The 7,398-nt window shown below is 37.4% G+C and overlaps 1 pseudogene; it reads left to right on the forward strand.

Moving 5' to 3' along the window:
* Positions 1-6,689: 6,689 nt before the first annotated feature.
* LOC101590534 lies at positions 6,690-7,172 on the forward strand (annotated as a pseudogene).
* The last annotated feature ends 226 nt before the right edge of the window (positions 7,173-7,398 follow it).

Consider the following 7,398-nt stretch of genomic DNA (forward strand, 5'->3'; position numbering starts at 1 on the left):
GATTTGTTCTAATGGTGTTTGTAAATAGGATCACAAGTCTGCATCTTGTACAGCAATTAACCACTAAGAAGAATATATGCAGTGTATTATTTGTTGAAAAATAAAAAAAATTAAAAAATGTAGACAAGATATTATGTCTGTATCTTGTCTTCTGAATAACTTCTATGAATATAACATTATGCAAAGTATTAATTATTGTAACCATCCTGCTAACCTGATTTGAAACTGTTTGTTATTTTATCTTTCTTTTCTCATTAAAATGAATAAAAAATAAGAATAAGCATTCTCTCTTTCCATATGTTCATAAGACACTGTTCAAACCTAAAAATTATGCCAGTCTCCATCAAAACTTGACCCATCTCCTGGAGGAGAAAGCAGGACAAACTTGAAGACATAGGGGTAGGCAAAGAGTTCATGAACAAAAACCAAATCACACGGGTAACACTTGAAAGAATTAACAACTAGGACCTCCTCTCATTGAGAAGTTTTTGCACCTCAAAAGAAATCACCAACAAAGTGAAAAGACAACACACAAATTTGGAAAAAATCTTGACTAATAAGCACTCAGACAAAGGTCTGCTGTCTAGAATTTATAAAGAACTAAAAAACACTAGGGCCCCAAAATTTAAAGACCCAGTTCAGAAATGGGCATCCAAAATGAACATACACTTCTCAGAGGATGAAATTAGAACAGCAAATAAATATATGAAAAAAATGTTCCACATCACTAGCCATCTGTGAAATGCAAATTAAAACAACACTGAGATACCATCTCACCCCAGAAAAAAATGACTATCATAAAGAAATCAACCAACAACAAATGATGGAGAGTCCCTGGGGAAAAAGGAACCCTTCTCCACTGCTGGTGGGAATGTAGACTAGTGCAACCATTATGAAAATCAGTGTGGAGAGTACTTAAAAAACTAGGACTGGAAATCTCACTCAAACCAGCTATCCTACTGGGAATTTTCCCAGAGGAACTGAAAATGTCATATCAGAGTGATATATGTGTACCTATGTTTATAGCAGCACAATTTGTGATAGCCAAATCTTGGAAACAACCAAGATGCCCATCACCTGAGGAATGAATGAAAAAAGATGTGGTATTTTTATACAATGGAATATTACTTAGCTATAACAAATGATAAACTCAAAGCCTTTATATTGAAGTGGATGCTACTTGAAGATATACTCATAAGTGAAATAAACCAGACCCACATGTGTAAATACCATATAGTCTCCCTAGTGTAAGAACTCAAAAGAAGAAATACAAATAGGTATAACACAAGTGAAAGGAAATCAAGAAGTTAAAGATTAAACAATGAAGAGAGGGCAAGGAGAAAAGCTAGGAAACATGAAGGGGCAAAGCCATACATTTATATGAACAAGATTGTTAAGGCAATGACCCTGACAATCTTCAGCAGGTTTTTGAAACTAGCACTTGTTTGGTAGGATTCTCACCCTGACTAACTAACTATATATGCAGATACCTGTGAACTAAACAACTGCACTGAAGATACAAAAGTGTAATACTAGTGTCATGCTTGGAATGCCTGTCATTCTGGTCTTCTAAATACATACTGCTTGTCATGTCATATCAATTATGACTATATTGTCTCTCAAGTAAATGTTTGTTTTTTTAAAAAGGAGCAATAAATGAAAACAAGAGACAAGGAAAAAAATGTCATAGGACTGTCACGCTATAATGCTGTATATGGTTAGATTTCTAAATTTCTGTGTAAAAATATATAATTGTTTATTTCTGTTTTATAAATACTTTTTTTTTCTTTTTCTTCTTCACATTCTGTAGGGATTTAAAGTTTAACATATCAATATTTGTTGGAAAATACATGTTCCGTGGTATGTGTAAGATGTTTGATATTCAGACAGGTAGTGAGGTTAAGCTCAACTGTCAATGTTGTAGGGTAATAATATCATTAAGCTTCTCTTCTGGAGGATTAACAACTAAAGTTGTTAATCAAAAATTAGGGAAAAAGAAGAGCTGCAAGGATAGTCAACATTTTTGCCCTCTTTCAAGTTCAGTGAGGACTCAGAACATAGGAGAACCTGTACTGTAACATCATGTAACTCAGTTGTGACCCAAATTTTATGATCAAGGAGATTATGGGGCCACAGAGGAAAGTGATCAATGATATAGAGTGTGCCTAAGGAGAGTCACCTAGAGAGCAAACATTCTCTCAGACTTTCACAGACAGCAAACTGGTCAAGCAATGGCCATGACTCATCCACATGGCTGACACTGACATAGGATATATAAACTGCGGTCCGGGGTTTCAGGGTACAGCCTGAGGCAATTTAACTGACCTTGTCAGATACAAAAGTTACATTTGGGGGGGTGGCTGGGGACATAGCTCAGTGGAATAAGTGCTTGCCTGGCAAGCACAAGGTCCTGAGTTCAATGCCTGGTTCCAAAAAAAAAAAAAGTTACATTTCTTGTTATGTAGGTCTTTCTTTATCTTGGTCTTAACCATCCAGCAAAAAAGTATAAAAAATGAAGCCATATTAATATGCTGAGCTATAAAAGGCTCAAGTCAGCAACCTCTGATGTTGCTAGTCATATGGATAACCCACTACTATTATGGACTACTGGACTATATTGGATTATTTTGCTGAATTCACGCACCTACAATATTTAAATGGCAATGGAATACCCATCTCTGACAAAACTAAACAAAAAAGGTGATACAAATGGAGGACCATTTTGTATCTGTATATACAAAATAGGATAGATATAAATCTACTTTCTCTTAATTCAATGAGAAGATTTATACTAATAGTATTTGAACAGGATATCATATCTGCTTCTTGTAATATGAGTAACCACTACAAAGACAATATGCAATGTATTAATTATTGAAACTGTCCTACTAATCTGTTTGCAAACTGTCTCGTTGCTATTTTTTTCTCAATAAAATTAATTTAAAAAATGAAAAAACCTTCTCCTACAGCTATTCCCCTTCTGAGGATCTTCTCAGAAGAATTGAAAACATCATACCAGAATGATATATGTGCATCCATGTTTATATCAGAATAATTTTTAATAGTTAAATTTTGGAAACAACCCAAATGCCCATCAGTGGAGGAATGGATAAAAAAGATGAAGTCATATTATACAATAGAGTACTACTCAGCCATAACAAAGAATAAACCTGAGAGTTTTATAGGTAAATAGATGCAACTAGAGACCATATTCATAAGTGAAATAAATGAGACTCCCATGTGTAAACATAATGTTGTCTCCCTCGTGTGAGAATCTGAAAGAGTAAGTAAGATCCAAAATGGACAATAGATGTTGTGGAATGGGAAGAAACTGTTCACAAGTAAAAATAAGCTGGGGTGAGGGAAAGGAGAAAAGAAGAAAGGGAAAAATATATATATACATATGTATTAGTTAATACAGTTATAATACTAATTTATCTTAGTTCATTGAAAAGAAAGATTTATGGTAATATTGTTTGGTCAGTTTTTCATGCCTCCATCTTGCACTCTGAGCAGCAACTTTGAAGATAACAATACTCAGTATATTAAGCACTGTTACTCTCTTATTATCTTGCTTTGAAATTTTGTTTCACTGTTTTTATATTGTTTCGTTCTTTATTTTTTATTTTATTGAGAAACAAATAACAATGAGACAATTTCAAAACTGATTAATAGATGCAGACAGGATATCCTGTCCAAACACTATTAGTACAAATCTTTCTTCTCATTGAATTAAGCAAAAGTAGCTGTATATCTGTCCTAACTATTCTGTATGTACAAATACAAAATAGTCCTTCCTTTCTATACCCTTTTTTTGTTTAGTCCTGTCAGAGGTGGGTATTCCATTGGCATCTAAATACTATACGAGTGAATTCAGCAAAACAATCCAACACAGTCCAGCCATCCACAATAGTAGTGGGTTATCCACAGAGGTTGTTGACTTGAGCCTTTCACAGCTCAGCATATTAATATGGCTTTACTTTATATACCTCGTTTTTATTCTTTTCTGCTGGATGTTTAAGACCAAGGTAAAGCAAGACCTATATAACAATAAATGTAACTTTTGTATCTGATAAGATCAGTCAAGTCCCCTCAGGATTTATCCTATAACCCTGTACTGCACTTTGTAGATCTTTTGTTAATATCAGCCTTCTGGATGAGTCACGGCCATTGCATGTTTTGCTCTTTAAAATAAAATTTTAAGATAATATTCACCCACTGGCCCTAGCATCCTTGTTATTTCTTGGCTGAATTAACACCAACAATAATGGACAAATGGTGACTTTTGTAATTCCATCATTTTTTCTAAAAGTATTAGTTGGTATTCTACAGTGAGTAAAAGTTTTCCTCTTTCTTTTTCTTTCCTTCTTTTTTTCTTTCTTTGTTTATTTATATTTATATTAGAAAAAATTCATGGATCCTGTTGGTTCAGCAGAATAGATCCATTATTAACATTGCTGACTTTATGGTCAAATTATAACCACTTTGAGTACTGACGGCCCCTTCCAGCTGGCACCCACGTCCTTACAACACACCTCCATCATTCTTGAATACTTCCTGAATTTCCAGCACTACAAGACATGCCACGCTTTTCCTGTACTTTTCCAGCCACACACCTGCACCAGTCATTTCTCTGAGGAGTCTGGCTCCTGTTTGTAGAGAATAGGATTTATAAATGAAGATCTGAATTTGTAGGAAAATGGATCCACTTTGAGACCATCTTGTTAAGTGAAATAACATATTTCACTCACAAACAAGCTTGAAAATCATAGGATTTCTCTTATACAAAAATGCAAATATAAATCAAAGACAGACCACGGGAAACAGGGACAGAGGTATTTTGAAAATGCAAAGAAGACCAAGAGATGGGAACAGGAAGGGAGAGACAGGAGAAGTAAGAAGAATTAAGATGTATTATGTGTTAAATACATGGACCAACTCCCAAGATGAATATAATCACTATGACTACAAACTTACACTGGCAAAGTTAAAATTTTTAAAAAAGAAACTAAGATCTGGGCACTAAGTCTGCTTGCTATAGGCAGAATGTTCCTTCTCCCAAGTCTTCTCTGTGGAGAGAGAAAATACTGTATTAGTCAGATCTTTTTGCTACTATGACTAGCACCTGAGAAAAGCAACTTAATGAGGGATGATTTGGTTTAGCTCATGCTTTCAAGATGCTTCAGTTTATGATAACTTGGCCGTCGTTTCTGAACCTGTGGTGAGATAGAAGCAGAAGCGCATGGCTGAGGAATGCTGCTCACGCTGTGGCAGCCAGGAAATGGATGAATTTTTCCCCAAGGAATGTGCCCTATTAACCCATGCTCCAGTGACCAACCTCATCCAGTTAGGCCCCGTGGCCTAACAAATCCATTAAGCTATTAACTCAATCCATGAAGCTGTGAACCTTTCACAAAGTTAGAAGCCTCATGATGCAATCACTTCCCCAAAGCTCCACCTCTGACCACTGCTGCACTAAGAACCAAGCCCCAAGCACATGAGCTTAGTGGAATATATCAAATGCAATCCATAGTGCACACACACACACACACACACACACACAAATACAAACACTTAAACACACGTTACACCAATACGCACATGCACAATACACAGAATATATTGTTACAGAAAACAAATCAATGGTTGACTAGGGATGGAATGGTGGGAATGAGCACAAGAAAGCTACTACATGGCAAGGGCTGCAAGGAAACTTCTAGAGCAATGAAAATATGCATATGGCAAAACTTAACGCATCATCCATTCTAAATAGGTACCGATCATCATATGTGAATTATGCCTCAAAAAAGCTAGAAAGAAAAAGGAAACATTTGTTATCTGAAGAATAAAAGATCCTGAAAGGGTGCAGAGAGAACAACCCATAAGTTATAAGAGTTAATATGTAAATATGCTATGGCCTTTGTCAGTGCTCTCCAGACAAAGACCACTGTGAACATCCACGCTGACTTCATCACTGACTGAGAAAGAACATTCAATAAGGAACTATCAGAGTTTGCCAGTCCAGCATGTGAGGAACTGGCTGTAGGTTTTAAGAATAAATAAACAAAAATTGAATTTCAAATAAACTTATTTGAAAGAATAAATAAATAAACCTTAGCTAATCATATGAGCAAAGGAAAGAAAAGACTCAAATTCATACAATGAGGAACAAAATCACTACAGATCTTGTGAAAATTCAGATCATCAATACCTACTTTGAAAGTGTTTGCTCTGATAGAATGGAAAACACAGAAGAAATGGAAAGAATCCTAAGTGCATATAAATTACCAAAGCTGAAACATGAAGATATAAAAATTCTGAATAACCCAATATCAGTCAATAAAATTCAAAATGTAAATAAAAACTTACCAAAACCCAAAAGCTCAGATTCTGATGGATTCACTGCTGAATTCTACAAGAACTTTAAAGAAGATTTGGATTAGGGAGATAACTCAGCTGTCTAAGCACCTGCTTGGAAAGTGCAAGGACCCAGGTTCAGTCCCCAGTACTTCATGCCATGCTGAACCCAGAACCCCTGGGTACCATGCTGGCTACCCAAACCAGGCATGGTGGTGCACGCTTGTAATCACATCCCTAGGGAGGCTAAGACAGGAGGATCACTATGAGTCTAAGCTTCATAAAGAGGCCATGCAAGACAGAAAGGGGGAGGGGAGTCTGCAGGGTTGGTCATGGCAGCAATTCCCCCCAAAACCTGGCAGCCACCCAACGTTTTCTTGGAGACCAGCATGGGAGTTATCATGCTGGAGCTGTACTGGGAGCACGCGCTGAAGACCTGTAAGAACTTCAGGAGTTGGCCAGGCACAGTTATTACAATGACACCAAGTTCCACAGAATCATCAAGAACTTCATGATCCAGGGAGGTGACCCAATAGGGACAGGTCTATGGCAGACAGTTTGAGGATGAGCTCCACCCTGATCTCAAGTTCAGTAGGGCTGGAATCCTTGCAATAGCCAATGCAGGGCCAGACACCAATGGCAGCCAGTTCTTTGTGACCCTAGCCCCCACACAATGGCTCGATGGCAAGCACACCATCTTTGGCTAAATGTGCCAGGGCATTGGTATGGTGAACCGCATGGGGATAGTAGAGACCAACATCCAGGACTTCCCCATGAACTACGTGAAGATCATCAAGGCATACCCTTCCGGGTAGACCATTGGCTTCCCACTAGTCAAGTGATGCTGACTCTGAGCCCCTTTGGTCAGTGCACCCCACGGGGTGCTGGGAGGGCTAGGACAGGAGTGTTTCTCATCCAGCTGCGTCTTTCTCTCCCCAAGGTCTGGGTGGGCCTTCTAGATACTCATTTCAGTGACCAGTCCCTGTCCTTCCCATGCACTCTGCATTGATGTACACAGATTGAAAGGATGCAACTCGGCCC

The sequence above is a fragment of the Octodon degus genome, unplaced genomic scaffold, assembly GCF_000260255.1.
Source record: "Octodon degus isolate 3935 unplaced genomic scaffold, OctDeg1.0 scaffold00136, whole genome shotgun sequence".
Classification (NCBI taxonomy): domain Eukaryota; kingdom Metazoa; phylum Chordata; class Mammalia; order Rodentia; family Octodontidae; genus Octodon; species Octodon degus.